Consider the following 16,037-nt stretch of genomic DNA (forward strand, 5'->3'; position numbering starts at 1 on the left):
CCTGGGTACCAGACATACTTGCAGACAAATGCCCATACACATAAAATGAGTAAAGTGGAAAAAAAAAAAAGAGGAAGACACTTCTGTAAACGGTGCTGGCTGTCTTTCCAGTTACCAGTTCTATCGAGATACATTTATTTGTATATGCTGCACAGTTTAAAACATGCCCCCAGCAACTACCAAGTGTACAAGTAAGTGGCCTGTGTATGTTCAGATATAAACAAGCATCAGTGCAGTCTATTTTGGAACATTATCATCACCCCTCAAAGAAACTATACTTAACTGTCCCTTTCCTCTACCACAGGTTAGCCCTGAATTTGTGAAACCCTGTATTAGCTTCAAATGCAGCTGGGGCGATCCCTTTCCTTAAGTCTTTGGAGTGTTGGGATTGTTCTAGCCCAACTCATCTTTGGATTCTTTATCCTAAGTGTTTAGTGCTTCATTAATATTAACTTCAATTTGAAGACTTTCAAGTTAAACATTTTTTAATTTCATTTTTGGATCTTTTATTGTAACTGTTTTGTATTTTGCTAATATTAACTTCAATTTGAAACCTTATGGAGCTAAACATGGTGGCGCACATCTGTTATCTCAGCACTTGGGAGGCAGAGATAGGAGAAATGATTGGGATTCAAAGCCATCTAGTTCTATATAGTGAGATGGATATGCCAGGTTGGCATGCACTAAAGCAAAATAACATAAAACAAAATATCAGCAAACCTTGAAGAACCAAAAATCTATTGGCTCCTTGAAGTAATGGAGGCTTGTTGGATGTCCTCAAGAGTTGTGTTAGAGCAACGATTTTCAAGCTTTTGGATCAGATTCTAAGCTGTTTTTGACCTGTAATCACTCCTTCATAGGGATTCCACACTGATGACCATGTATATCATTTGTGTGGTAAATGTGACTGGTATCAAAAGCCATTTTAGTTAGAAAGCAATGACTTGGCATGAGAAGGGCTTTTTATTCATAGAATTCTTCTGTTTTACTGGCTTTAGTGGTCAGTTATAAGGAGTTAGGTTGCAGTGGATTATCAAATGCTTTGGAGGAAATCTATTAGGATTGTTGAGCCATACAACTTTTAGATTAGAAAACAAGTTTAGGGGCTGGAGGGATAGCTCAGTGGTTAAGAGCACTGACTGCTCTTTCAGAGGTCCTGAGTTCAAATCCCAGCAACCACATGGTGGCTCACAACCATCTGTAATGGAATCCAATGCCCTCTTCTGGTGTATCTGAAGACAGCTACAGTGTACTCATATACATTAAATAAATCATATTTAAAAAAAAAAGAAAAAGAAAATAAGTCTATGTGCAGTACAGGTATTTTGACTAATTAGTTTTATAAGAATAGGTCGAGCTGTGGCTTTCGAGATGAAATGAAATTAAGAAGGCATACTCTGACTGTGGAACCGTCTAGGCTACTTTAAAATGCAGGCCTCCAGGACCACGCCCACATTTACCATGTTAGATTCTGGGCACAGGACTCTAATGTGTTCATCGCCCTAGAGATGGAACCCTGTGTAGGAGAAGTGGTTCATGCCAGTAGTCCTAGGATTTGGGAGACTGAAGCAGAAGGATGGTGAGTTAAGGCCAGCCTGAGCTCTTTGGGAGACCCCATTTAACAAAACAAAATATCTGAGAATGTTTATTTGTTTGGAATCTGTGGTATGATTATTAGGGTGATTTCTACTCTTGACTTGGAGTTCTTTTTCTAACGCTTCCATGTGATCAAGGCGTGGCTTTCTTCTGCAGTCTTGAATAGGGCAGTGGATCAGCCAGTATACAAAACTATATTAGAGGCTTCTTAGTGGCCTTTCCGGAGAGATGTAACAAGAGACCTTTGTGAAACGCTATCTCAGGAGGTGGTCAAGCATTGAAAAATGGGATATTGTTTGTTTTAAGGCATCGTCCCTTTGTGGCTCAGACTGACTTTTAACTGTCTATGTAGCCTACACTTGTGGTCCTCTTGCTCCTGTTTCTCAAATACTGGAATTACAGACCTTGCACTCTCAAGTCTAGGCTACTTTTAATTATAACCTGCTAAGAGATTGTGTTTATTAGGACTGAAAACTTCAAATTGTGAGTCATAATAAATTCTAGTCTACAATTTGTAGCAGTTCTCCTGTCTTTAGCTTCCCAAGTACTGGGATTAAAGATGCTACTGAGCATAGTGGCGTAGATCTTCAATCTCAGCACTTCCAGATACAGAGGCAGAAGTGGGTGGATCTCTGGAAGAGCCAGCCAGGGCTACATTGTGAGGTGGGGTGGGGGTGGGGGTGGGAGTAGGGAGAAAGATGTGGCTCAACTCACTCTTAATTTTTTGAAATAGCAATGTATATATGTGTATGGGTTAGTGCCCCATGTGTATATAATGTATGCTTGGTGCCTGTGGAAGTTAGAAGGCATCAGATCCAGAAACTGGTTTTATAGATGGTTGGAAACCTCCTACCATAAGATGTTTAGAATTGAACCTGGGTCCTCTAGCACCTTAAAAGTTACTCTTAAATAGTGCCCTTCCTTCATTTTTGTTCTGAATGTTTTAGAGCAGAGACTAGTCCTGATGGTAGTAATAGAAGAAACAGTTTGCAAAGATTTGGAAGTATATATCCTTCATTCAGTTATTTGCTTAGATCTAGTAGGTGGACATGTTGTGTACCCACAAATGTGGCGAATGATGAATAACAGCTTTAAGTCTTTTTCAGATAGGGTTTGTTTTTTTTTTTTGGTTCTTTTTTTTCCGGAGCTGGGGACCAAACCCAGGGCCTTGCGCTTCCTAGGTAAGCGCTCTACCACTGAGCTAAATCCCCAGTCCCTCAGATAGGGTTTTTTTACTCTATAATTTCAGGCTATCTTTGAACTTGCTATGGAGCCAATCTTTGAACTTGCTATGGAGCCAGGCAGGCCTCTTTCACCATCCTCCTGATGTTGCCTTCCAGATGTTGGAAACTACTTACCACCATCCCTGGCTTTAAAATTTTTTATATTTCTTTAAAAAAAATTAAGGGCTGGGTCACACTTTTTTTTTTCTTTTCTTTTTTTTTTCGGAGCTGGGGACCGAACCCAGGGCCTTGCACTTGCTAGGCAAGCGCTCTACCACTGAGCTAAATCCCCAACCCCTGGGTCACACCTTTTATCTTAGGACTTGAGAAGCAGAGGGAGATGGGTCTCTGAGTTAGAGGCTAGTGAGTTCTAGGACAGACAGGGGTGTCAGACAGAGAGACCCTGTCTCAAAAACAAAAATTAAACAAAAATATCAATCAGATCCAAAATTTTGGAATCTTTCAATATTTGAAAAAGGAGGACAATTTAGGGTTTTTTGTTTTTGTTTTTCATTAAAAAACATCTCTGAGGGCTGGAGAGATAGCTCAGAGGTTAAGAGCACTGACTGCTCTTCCAGAGGTCCTGAGTTCAATTCCCAGCAACCACATGGTGGCTCGCAACCATCTGTAATGGGATCCGATGCCCTCTTCTGGTATGCATGAAGAGATCAACAGTGTATATGTGACATAAATAAATAATTTAAAAAAAAATCTCCGAAAGTCTTATTTTATTCAGTTGCAGCCAGGCACCAAAGGAAGAAGAAAACTCTTAAAATAAATGATTTAAAATTTTTTACCATGTGAATTGGGTTTTTCCTCCTTCAAAGAGTTCTTTCCTCTTCTTGCATTAGAGTAAAAGTAGGTCTGGTTTCCTGGGTTATCACAGCTTGTAACAAAAAGCTCTTTTTATAAGGTTGGCCAGTTAGTAGGGTGAGGTCATTCTTTTCTAAGCAGTGTTTAGTGTTCTGTTTGTTGAGACAAAGCTATTTCTGATAGGCCAAGCAAACAATAGTCCTGGCTTTGTGGTTATTTTTAAGGCAATAGGGTGAGTTTTCTATGTGGTAGAATACTACTGATATGTAGAAGGTGAAAGGTGCTTGGCTTAGCATTTGCACTCTGGTTTGAAGATTAGAGAGATTAGAGAGAGAGAGAGAGAGAGAGAGAGAGAGAGAGATTAGAATGATAAAGAGACTCAACTGAAGCTAGAACTTGGACTTAGGCTATCACATCTTAAGTGATCTCAGTGGCTTTTTACATTTAGGTTTGTGTACTGCCTATTACATACTATTGAGGACAGTTTGACCATATTGAGGACGCCTGGACAGTCCTTTGAGAAGTCCACATCTTGGATCTAGTATGTGCCTTATTTTCTTGCTGAGTACTTTCTATCTAGTACTCGGAAGCAGTATTAAAATCTTTTTTTTTTTTCAATTTATTTATTCAGACACACCAGAAGAAGGCATCAGATCTTATTACAGATGGTTGTGAGCCACCATGTGGTTGCTGGGATTTGAACTCAGAGCAGTCAGTGCTTTTATTTAACCACTTAAGATGGCTCTTGGCCATCTCTCCAGCCTAGTATTAAAAATCTATTAATAGGGCTGGAGAGATGGCTCAGTGGTTAAGAGCACTGACTGCTCTTCCAGAGGTCCTGAGTTCAAATCCCAGCAACCACATGGTGGCTCACAACCATCTGTAAAGGGATCTGATGCCCTCTTCTGGTGTGTCTGAAGACAGCTACAGTGTACTCATATAATAAATAAATAAATCTTTAAAAAAAAAATCTATTAATAAAGCCCAACTTTTTTTTTTTTTAAACTGTATACTGTAAAATGGTAAATTGTTACTTTTCCCCCCCACCTTTTTGGTTTTTTTTTTTTTTTTTTTTTGATTTTAAAGATTTATTTATTTATTATATATAAGTACACTGTAGCTGTCTTCAGATACACCAGAAGAGGGCATCAGATCTCTTTACAGATGGTTGTGAGCCACCATGTGGTTGCTGGGAATTGAACTCATGACCTCTGGAAGAGCAGTCGGGTGCTCTTAACCGCTGAGCCATCTCTCCAGCCCCCTTTTTGGTTTTTTAAGACAGGGTTTCTCTGTGTAGCCCTGGTTGTTCTGGAACTCACTTTGTAGACCAGTTTGGCTTGATCTCAGAGATCCGTTGTTATTTTCATATTAAAATTAAATTTTGCCAGGCAGTGGTAATTCTCACCTTTAATCCCAGCATTTAGGAGGCAAAGGCAGGTCTGCAGAGTGAGTTCCAGACAGCTAGCACTACAAGGAGAAACCCTGAATGCCCCTGCCCCCAAATTCCCCAACAGACAAACCCAAAAAACTCCAAACCTAACCAAAACCAATGATTAAATTTCATCTTTAAAAGCATTTGATTACCTTACTGCTTGTACAGAATTAAAGTTGATGTTATCCTTAGCCAGGGTTTGTACAGTGCTTGGGTAGCATAATGTAGATATTACGAGGCAAAAATCCACCTAAGGTAGACAATGCAATTTGTAAAAAAGGTAGTTTTCTTTCTCAGTATGGTTTAGACTTCCATCGTTCCTGTTAAAGGCTCTAATTAGGTTTTCTTGGCTGTTGCCGTGTCTTAAATTCCTTGTTTGCTAGGTTGTCAAGGTGTTCAGGATGCTGATGCTGCGGAACAGGACTTGAGTTGATTGGGTTTGCCTTACTATTTTTCATGAGAATGGGGTTATGGTCTATAAGAAGGGCGAGCTAAGTGACATTCACTACTTTATATTAAGGTCTGTAGTATCATGTATTAAGTAACATGACTTACTACTGTTGGTACTAATGTTGATCTCCTGGCTTAGGTGGTGTTTATTGGTTTTCATGTTGTACTCTGCAGAAGGGGGTTGCCGCTCCTCATGAATACTGGTTCGGACTCAGGAATATTGGTTTTAAACTGGCCTGTGATTCAATACTACTTTTATTTTATTGCTCCCGTTCAGCTTTGGTCATTATAAAGTTAACTATGTCCCTTTGACATATCCCACCAGGTTTTCTTTTTAGTATTTCCTATCTCAGTACTAAATTAGTCATCTCTTCTAAGAGTGCAGGGTCCTTTTTGTCAAAGAATGGTATTAAGAGACCAATATTTGTGTGCTTATGTGTTCATTACTTGTTGTGGTAGAATGCTTAAAGATTGTTGCTAAATTTTACTTTCGTTTGTTTTGAATTGTCATGTTTAAGGGAAAAATTAGGTTTCTTTACTCTTTTTTTCTTTTATTTCCCTTGTTGTTTTTCCTTTCTTGCTTTTACTACTCGTTAACTGAGTCATTGTGGCAATATCTGAGATTAATCAGTTAAGATAAGTATGTATTTATTTTGACTGACAATTTCAGATGCTTCATTCTAAGGTCACTTGTCTCTGTTGTTTTGGTTTTATGATGGCACCGCATATTATGCTAGGGATATCTGGTAGAGAAGGCCTGGTCTCTTTATGGTGGGTGGGAAGCAATCAGGCAGGCAGGGGCCTTGCTGGGTCCCAATATCCCCTACATTGCCATGTCTCTCTGGGGGTCATGAGCTGGGGACAAAGCCTTTAGTTTATGGGGTTTTGGGAGACATTTAAGATCAAAACTCTAGCTTTATTGATGCTAGTACTGATCTTAAAACACCTTTGCCATTACATTACAAAAGCTATGACATGTAATGTAAAACCTTTCAGATTACAACTTTTTTTTAAAGTATAGAATAGAGTTTATTCGGTACGTGGAAAGGGGGTTAAGAGGGTAGTAGGGGGCTGGGGATTTAGCTCAGTGGTAGAGCGCTTGCCTAGGAAGTGCAAGGCCCTGGGTTCGGTCCCCAGCTCCGAAAAAAAAGAACCAAAAAAAAAAAAAAAAAAAAAAAAAGAGGGTAGTAGGACAGAGAGAGAAGGAGAAGAGTAGAAAAGGAGAGGAGTAGAGGCCCACCATGAGCACGTGGAGAGAAGAGGGGAGGGGAATGGGGAGAGAAGGACAAGGGGGGCAAGAGAGCAAGAGCAAGAACCAGATTACAATGAGCCAGATCCCCAACCCCCAGATTACAATTCTTAAAGTAGGTTTCTCACCCTTTTTATGAAGTAAAAGTATCAATCTGGTGGTCATGGTGAACACCTTCAATCCCAGCACTTTCAAGATGGCCTCTTGAGTTTGAGGTCAGCATGGTCTACAGAGTTCCAGGACAGCCAGGGCTACACAGAAAAACACTGTTGCAAAAACAGAAACAAAATAAAAAAGGCAGAAGTATCAGAGCAGAGTTTTTCTTCTCCATTCTTTGACTTTCCTTCCTCTCCAACAGGATTTCACTGTGGAGTTCACAGGCTGTTCTGGAACTTGCTGTCACTAGCAGAGGACAATACCAAGTATTTTTCCTCTGTGGTCATTTTGCCTTTTTTATTTTTGTTTTGGGGTGTGTGTATGAGGGAGAGGGAGGGGGGGAGGGGGAGAGAGAGAGAGAAGAAGAAGAAGAAGAAGAAGAAGAAGAAGAAGAAGAGGAGGAGAAGAAGAGAGGGGGAGAGAGGAAAAGGAGGTCAATACCTATCATGGTTTTTTTTTTTTTTTTTTGAGTCAGGGTCTCTGATTTTTCTAGGCTGACTATTTAATGAACTTCAGGACTTGCTTGATTCTGCTTCCTCAGTGCTAGATTACAAAAATGTGCCACCATGTGTTCAGCCTTTTATATGGGTCCTGGGGATTGAACCCAGGCCTTTATGTTATGCGTGCACAGCAAGCTCTTTACTAACACAATCATCTTCTCAGCTTGTCCACTCCTCCTGAAACTTGGAGATATGGTCTCATACAGCTCTGGGTGCCATATAACTGAGCTCGGTCTTCCTGCCCAGATGCAGCAGTGTATCTGGCCTAGTACAAGAGTCTTTAAACTCATACATATAACATAATTGGCAGTAAAAATGAATGGAGGCGTACGTAGCTGGTTGGAATTAGAAATGATGCAGATGGCAGTATAAACAGAAAGCAGGTATTTTATCAAGATGAATATTATTGTTAAAGTGAGATCCATATTCATGTTTTGAACTTCTCATTTTTAAATTGAGGCAGGAGAATTTCAAGTGTGAGGTCAGCTTGGGTTGTATCTAAAGATTTTGTAAGTAACTGACCTGAAAATGAGTTAAAGATTACCTGGTGCACATAGACTGTTTTCGATTCCTCCTCTTCTCTTCTCCCCCCTTCCTTTTCTTCCCTCTCCTTTTTTTTTTTTTTTTTTTTTTTTGGGTCCCCTTTACCCCCTTTCAAAATTTAGTTGTGTACAGATTGACGGATAATTTACAGAACCCTTTGTATTTGAGTACAGTATGTAGTAAGAGGTTGATGTCTCTTGTGGGCATGCCCATTTACAAGTTATTTCAGTTTCCGAGAACAGCAAGGAAAACCTAGTCAATTGTAATACTAAACAAACAGGATTTATGTTTATATAGTAATGGCTACAATTTTGGTGAGCAGTTTGGATAAATATCCGCCAATTCTGGTCCAGTTTCTTTGTGAACTGAAACTGAAGTTTCTTTGTAAATAATTCACATGTATTTAGAAGGGTATATATGAAGGGGTTTATCTTTAGATTTATATAGACTTTGAGTTTTAAGTGTTTAATGATAAAGATAATTTAGAGACATCTAGGTCAACGTGCTAATTTTATTTTAAGAGTCACGTATACAGTAGTAGGTAGGTGTTGTGGCTTATGCCTGGAGTCCAGGTACTGAAGAGGCTGAGACGGAAGATCACCATGAATTCTTGGCAGTCTGTGATACGGAATTAATTTCAGGTTGGCCTGGGCCATAGTGTGAGTAGGGCTTTGTCTCAAAATACCCTTCACACAAAGTAAAAGATGTATGTACATAACCTACCACAAATTAATACTGGTGTCCAACACTTCTTGGCATTGCTTTTTTCTACATATATAACTGACAAGTTTATAAATGAGGCTCAACAAAAGACAAGAGTATTTATAAAGTATATAAGCCTTATTAAGTAAAACTAATTTTACTTAAATTCAAACATTGTGAGATCAAGAGAGTGGAGGGCTATTTGCTAAGTAACTGACAGAAGGGGAGAGGGAGCTTGGACAAAAGGATGAATTATGTCCCTGTAGAGTAGAGTGAGACATGATATTTTATTGTGCCATTCAGAACAGTGTTCAGTTAAATTTCAAAAACTACTTGTTTCTGGAATTCTCAATTTAATATTTTCAGACTGACTCACAGTGGGAAGTAAAACTATAAGAGAAACTGTTGTACTGTTAGAAGCATGCCCTCCTCCTATGGAAAGAGTGGGTGATTAGAAGTTACAACTTTGACTTTGTGAGCATAATGACTGTGGTACTGTCTGATAAAATGACCACACCACCATCTTCCCATGACATACTTCCATAGTCTAATAGTCAAAAATACTTATAAAGTAAGAAAGGCAATTGAGTAACATTTTATGTAGTCTATTAGTCTTTTGATATAAAGAGGTTTTTCCTTTTAAAATAATTTTGGCTATATATCAAGAATGATTTATTTGTTTGTATTATTTTTAAACTTTGTGAATGTGAGAGTGTGTAGTTTCCAAAGTGCACTTGTGGAAATTTCAGGGCAGCTTCCCCGAGTTCTTTTTTTTCTACTTGGTCGAGGCAGGGTCTCTTAGTTGTTTCTGCTGTGCAGGGTACTTCAGGCTCTTCTCCGTTTTTTAACATTCTGTCATCTCAACTGTAGGAGTCCCAGGACTACAGGTTATGACCACATACCCAGCTTTGTGATTCTCAGTATTGAACTTGGATTGTCAGGCATGGCAGCAAAGTAAGCAGCTTTACCTGCTGTGACCTGGAACCCAGAACCATCTGCTTCCACGTCCCCAAGTGGAACCACAGCTTCTACGTGCTGGGATTAGTCATGACTCCATCATCTAGTGCATGAGATTTTCTTTTAAATATTGGCTCCAGGGATTGAGTTTAGTTTGTAAGGCTTGTGCAGTAAGCACTCCATGGTGTGGCTAAGGAGAAGGTTTTTTTTTTTTTTTTTTTTTAATTGTAGATACAAGAGAAAGAATAGCCAGAGTCCAGAGCAGAGAGACTTGACCATGGTTGTCAGACTGGATGTGTCTATCTTCAAGAGAGGGTAGACTAGCAGGGAATAAAGAGTAGAGAAAATGTAATTATTGGAGGAAGGGATGAGGAGAGAGAGAATAACAAGGTTATAAGGGGAATTAAGGGAGTTTAGTTTAGTTAGGGGAGGAGAACGAGCTAGCTAGGTGCTAGCATTGATTTTGAAATGTGTAACAGTGTTTGAGGAAACCTGGAGGCCAACACGGGCTTTGATACACTAATAGACAGCACCGGTAGCCACGTCTCCCTTCAACCAGAGGTAAAGGAAGTACTGCTTTTGGTAGATCAGAACAAGTTTGAGAAGTTCTGAGGAATGCTGGCTTTTATCTACCTGCCAGAAATTCTGCTATATAGTACAGCTTGAGCTCATTTTTGGATATTTCTATTGCCTTTTAGAGTTTGGGGAACTTGAGTTTTCTTTGGACCTGACAAGGCCCAGCTAAGGCAAACTTTTATAAAAATTTATTGTTGCTGGGTATGGGTGCAGAGGTAAATGGATCTCTGAATTTGAAGCTAGAGTTACCTGGTCTGCATAGTGAGTTCCAGGCCAGCCAGGGCTTCATAGTCAGATCCTTGAACTCCTGTCTCATAAAACAAAGCCAAAAATAAAACAGAGAAGATGAAGTCTTAAGTTACTAACTTTTTGTGTTCTTGTAACTAATGTTGGGATAAAATCATGGCATCTGGCCAAGCTTAGAAACTCAGGCCTGTAATCCCAGATACTCAGGAGGCTGAGACAGGAGGATTTCAAGTTCAAGGCTTATCTGAGATACAGAGTTAAATGGAGTCCAACTTGGATAGCTTAGTGAGACCACATCTCAAAATAAATAAACACACATAAAAACAAAAAGAAAATAGTCTGGAGAATGTAGCTCAGTAGCTCAGAGTTGCTTGCCCAGTGTGTATAGCATCCCAGGGAAAAAGAGTAGCATTGGGTATTTAACTGTGAAAAGGTCTTTAAAAAGAAAGTCAAGAGATTTCATTCTCTTATCAGCTAGTGGAATAGAAGTCTAGGGTCTTCAAGATGTCAGATTGTGCTTTACAGATGAATTATATCCTCAGCCCAAGTAGCATAAATTTTTAAAAAGATGTATCTATTTATTTATTATATATGAGTACACTGTCGCTGTCTTCAGACACACCAGAAGAGGGCATTGGATCCCATTACAGATGGTTGTGAGCCACCATGTGGTTGCTGGGACTTGAACTCAGGACCTCTGGAAGAGCAGTCAGTGCTCTTAAATGCTGAGCCATCTCTCCAGCTCATAGCATAAATTTTATAGTGCCCATTATCACTTTTCTATTGGCAAAATGATGATCTTAGAGATCTAAGATAGCCATATTCATTAGGGTAGTGTCTGTGGCTTTCGAAGTGTATCCAGCAGTTCTGTGGACCATGAAAGGATTATTTATTTCCTTCCTTAGTTCCTGTCTCCTTTCCTCTCCTTTCCTCTCTTGGAAAGGTCTTGCTAAAGTTTATATCCTCTTGCCCTAGCTTCCTTAGCTATTATTTAGATATGAACACCAATATGGTGAGCTTTAGAAGTTTATTTCCTGTTTATATCATAGTGTGCGATTTGGCCTTTGGCCTTCTCATGATTGAGGACTTTTATTTAGTTCTTTCTGTCTCATACTACAGAGTCCTCCACTGATCCTTTGTATTTAGTGAGTTGACAGCAAAGAGTACTAAGAAGGAGGCTAAGAAAAGGGGGTGGGAGTCTGGGTCATTTATGGAGATAGTGTTGGAGAATGAAATATAAGAACTCTGTAATGTGGTTACAACTTCTAATTCAAGAGAAGTTAGAAATAATATTTTGAATACTAGAAGAAAAAAAGGATCGTGTCTTTTAGATTATATATTACATATTATATATATCTCACACACACACACACACACACACACACACACACACACACACACATGTACGTGTGTATGTATGTGTGCGTATGTCTCCAGGCCAGCCTTGAATTTCTGATGCTCCTGTCTTCTTCTAGACTGCTAGGATTAAGGTATATGACATCTTGTCCTGCTCTGTCTTATTTTCATTAGTGGCTTCCTTTGAGCCTTAATAATTTCTTTTATTTCCTTATATTTTGCTTACTTTTGAATGAGTAAACTTTCATCTATTGCACAAAATATCCTAGTGCGTGTATAAGAAGTACAGTGGAATACTGAGCCTCCTCAGAGCCACTGATTGTTCATGCCCATTCAGTCTGTCTGCCCACCAGCTAAAGGGAGGACAGACCTTACACTGTCTTTTAAAGGTCGGCACTCAGACTTTCAGACCAATGGAGAAATGCATTCCAATGAGAAGGCAAAGTTCTCTTTGCCTCTGCCCACTTATTTATTAAAGTTGGAGAGTCAGCGAAAGTCTTTTAGTTGATTCCAGCTACTGCTTTAGGATCAACTCCATTTTTTTTCTCCTTCTCTCCTTTCTATTGTACATCAGTTACAAAACTCTTCTCTGAGTATCCTTTCTCATGGAATCACCATGTGTTGGTAAATTGAAGATTTTCTAAGCTTAAGTATTAAATGTGTATTCTTTATTTTTAAAAATTCTTTTAGCACAAAATAATGCTATGATTTAGTGCTGTTGTGTGTAGTCCCTCCTCCTATAATAAACTAGGTTTTTGACCCAACTCCTGTCTTCAAACCCCACCCTATTTTTGGAAGCAGGATCTTGTTATGGAGCCTAGCCTGCCTTCAGCTCAGGTCTTTCTTTCTTAGCTTCCTGAATGCTGGGATCACCAACACTATCATGCCCAGCTGCTCCCCTGCTGTAATTGCTTTTCTTTGATATATTGTCTGTCTTAGATGCCAAGTGTCTTTTGCCTTTTTAAATTGTTGAAAGGTTCATTTTGGATAGATCATCATCGAATTGTTTAATTTCTTTTTTTCTTTTTATCCATTCATTTGCTTATTATTATGTTTATTTACTTGTTTAGGAGACAGGGTTTTTCTGTGTAGGAATCATGGCTGTCCTGGAACTCAAACTCTGTAGATCAGGCTGACCTCTGAACTCAGAGATTCAGAGATAGACCTGCTTCTGTTTGCTGAGTTTGGGGGTTAAACAGGTGTGCCATCACCACCCAGTTACTTGATTTCTTTCATGGTATTGTTTCTCAGGTGCTATGCTTCCTAGTATTCTACGTTAGTTTGTCAGGGCTGTGTGTGTGTGTGTGTGTGTGTGTGTGTACACTACATGTGTGTGTGATGTTGTGAATGATAACAAAAACCATACTCAGATTGTTTGTTACTTGGTAGGTATTGGTTAACTGACATTTTGTTTCCTTAAATATTTTTATTGCAAGCCTTTAATCCCAGCACTCAGGAATTAGAAACAGGTGAGGCTCTGAGTTTGCGTCTACATAGTGAGATCCAGGCCAGCCAAGGCTAACCAGAGAGACCCTGTCTCTAAAAGCTGCCTTATCCTCAAAAATAATAACAAAAACAACAAAAAGAAACAAACCCAAAAGACAACAACAAACCTTTTACTTGTCCATATTTCCTAATATCACGAAGATATTTTTCCATCTTACCCTGTAGAGACTTTACCTTTAGGCCTGCCATTCACCAGGAATTTACTTTGTTTTTGATGTTGCTGGAACTCAAATTTCCCAGTTGACTCATTGGCATTTGTTGAAAAGATATTTCTTCTCTGCTGCTCTGCAGTCACATTTCTAATATATATCTGAAGCTTGGTCTTCAGGGGAATGTGGTGAGACCTTTAAGAGGGAGGGGCCTGTGCAGTTGTTACTGGTCTCAGTCTGACTCTTGCCTCCTATCTCAATGTGGTCTTTCTTGTTTCTCCTATAGTAAATACCATCTTCAATGATGTTCCTCCTTTCCTAGAGGCTGGCAGTCTTGTTTTTAATACTATAAGCTGAACTCTATAGAAGCACCCAGCTCAGGGCTAGGGATGTCCTCCATGGTAAGATTTCATGAATGAAGTGCTGGCTTAGATTCATAGCAGCAAACTGAGTGTGGTGACACACAGCCATAGTCCTGGCCATCTCAGCCACATAGTTCAAGACTAGCCTGTTATATGTGACCCTGTGTCAGAACATTGTTATTGTTGTGTTTGCATTGTTTCTATGCACATGTGTGTATGTGGAGGTGAGAACAAAAGGAGCTTTTTCCTATCCATCTCTACTCATTGACTGAGTCTCACTGTATAGATTAGTCTACTTCTGTTGGTTCTGCCTCCCCAGAGCTGGGTTTAAAGGCATGGGTTTTGGGAGCAAAGGCAAATTGTCCTTCTTATGTGCTTTGATATTCATGAATCCTCACACACAAATAAGTGTAATTAGTTAAATAAAAATAAAAACTAGGTGCGGTGATAGTGAACGGGAGAAGGTGTACGTTGACATGCTTTGAAAGGTATTCTGATGCATAGTGATGCTGGTATGCTCCTTAGACACAGCAGACACAGTTAGACCGCAAGGTTTGGTTTATTTTGTCTTTTTGCTTGTGTTTCTGGTATTCTTGCTTCTCTTAGCTTCCTTAGCACCAGCCTCTTTTATAAGTGAGTTGTTATCCCTGGCTCTCATTTCTACTGTCTTTTAAAAGTGAGGAAATTAAATTATAGGTCATTTAAACTATTTCACTGTTTTGTTTTGTTTGTTTGTTTTGTTTTTGGAGACAGGTTTTCTCTGTGTAGAAACTCGCTTTGTAGACCAGGCTGGCCTTGAACTCACAGATCCACCAGCTTTTGTGTGGATTAAAGAGTGCTGGGATTGGGGTTGGGGATTTAGCTCAGTGGTAGAGCGCTTGCCTAGGAAGCGCAAGGCCCTGGGTTCGGTCCCCAGCTCCGAAAAAAAGAACCAAAAAAAAAAAAAAAAAAAAAAGAGTGCTGGGATTAAAGACATATGCCACCAACTAAACTTAAGTGTTCTTAAAAAAAGTTTTCAGGGGTTGGGTTCGGTCCTCAGCTCCGGGGCGGAAAAAGTTTTCAGATGTTTTATTTATTGATTTAAGATTTTTAGCATTAAGATGTCATGTATGTATGTATGTATGCATGCATGCATGTGCTCTATCTTCATGCGACTAGAGGAAGGAATCATACACTATTACAGACAGTTGTGAGCCATCATGAGGATGATGAGAATTGAACTCAGGACCTCAGTAAGGGCAGCCAGTGCTTTAAACTACTGAGCCATCTCTCAGCCCTTACTTACTTTCAAAAGTTCATTTTTTAAAGAGTTATTTTGTGAGTATGCTTGCCATACTCTCAGAGGTCTGAAAAGGATGTTGGATTCTCTGGAACTGGAATTAAAGATGGTTGTGAGCTGGGAATTGAACCCAGGTTCTCTGCAAGAACAAGTGTTCTTATGGTCCCCTCAGTCCTCATCTGTAGATATTTTTAGTTAGAAAGAACTTTTGGCGAGGATGTTATTTGTTAACTTTTTTAGTTAGAGGAAGGAAGGAAGGAAGGAAGGATAAAGCATAGTAAATAGAAAAGCTGTTTTAAGAGTATGCTTTCTTTTCAAAACCTTGAGTGATGATTGCCCAGAATTTTAAGATTGATTTTTATTATAACTGAGATAAAATTAAATATTGCCTCCAAAGGATGATTACAGCAGCAATGTAGCTGCTGTGTCATTCTCATCTCTTGTTTTGGCCCACACAGCCCGTCTTCAGCAGACTTGCTCTGTGTATCACATGGGTATCAATGGGAGGTATCTAGTGTAGATTATTCTTGCTGGAGAAAAGATTTAAATTTACTTGTGTCGGAAGTGTGGCAGGCTGGTGCTTGTTTGTAGATCCAAATTTCATTCAGTCATAACCGAACCCAAGTTGCCTGCCTAGTCCTTGTAAGTAAGCAAGTTTGGTTTTGAACTTGGTGTTCCAAGGCTATTAATGTGGTGTGTTTATATGTTTGCAATGTTTTTATATTTAAGGGAAAGGCTGTTTAAAATAGTGAGAAAAGGAGCTACTTGTTTTGGAACCAACTAGAAGTAAAATGGAACGTCTTTTACCCTTTACCAGTAAGCTGTTTCATGTAGGAGGGTCACAGGCAGCCTCAGGTATTGCAGTGATCATGGGTTCTCTTTGTTGGTAATCCAGTGATGAACAGAACAAATGGCTCTGAGTAGAACTCTGCCAACCCTGGA

The 16,037-nt window shown here is 39.4% G+C and overlaps 1 protein-coding gene across 50 annotated transcripts in view; it reads left to right on the forward strand.

The window, feature by feature from the left end:
• Map4 (microtubule-associated protein 4) overlaps positions 1 to 16,037 on the forward strand; it is a 138,488-nt gene that overhangs the window by 24,422 nt on the left and 98,029 nt on the right.

Source organism: Rattus norvegicus, chromosome 8, assembly GCF_021556685.1.
Source record: "Rattus norvegicus strain SHRSP/BbbUtx chromosome 8, alternate assembly SHRSP_T2T, whole genome shotgun sequence".
Classification (NCBI taxonomy): Eukaryota; Metazoa; Chordata; class Mammalia; order Rodentia; family Muridae; genus Rattus; species Rattus norvegicus.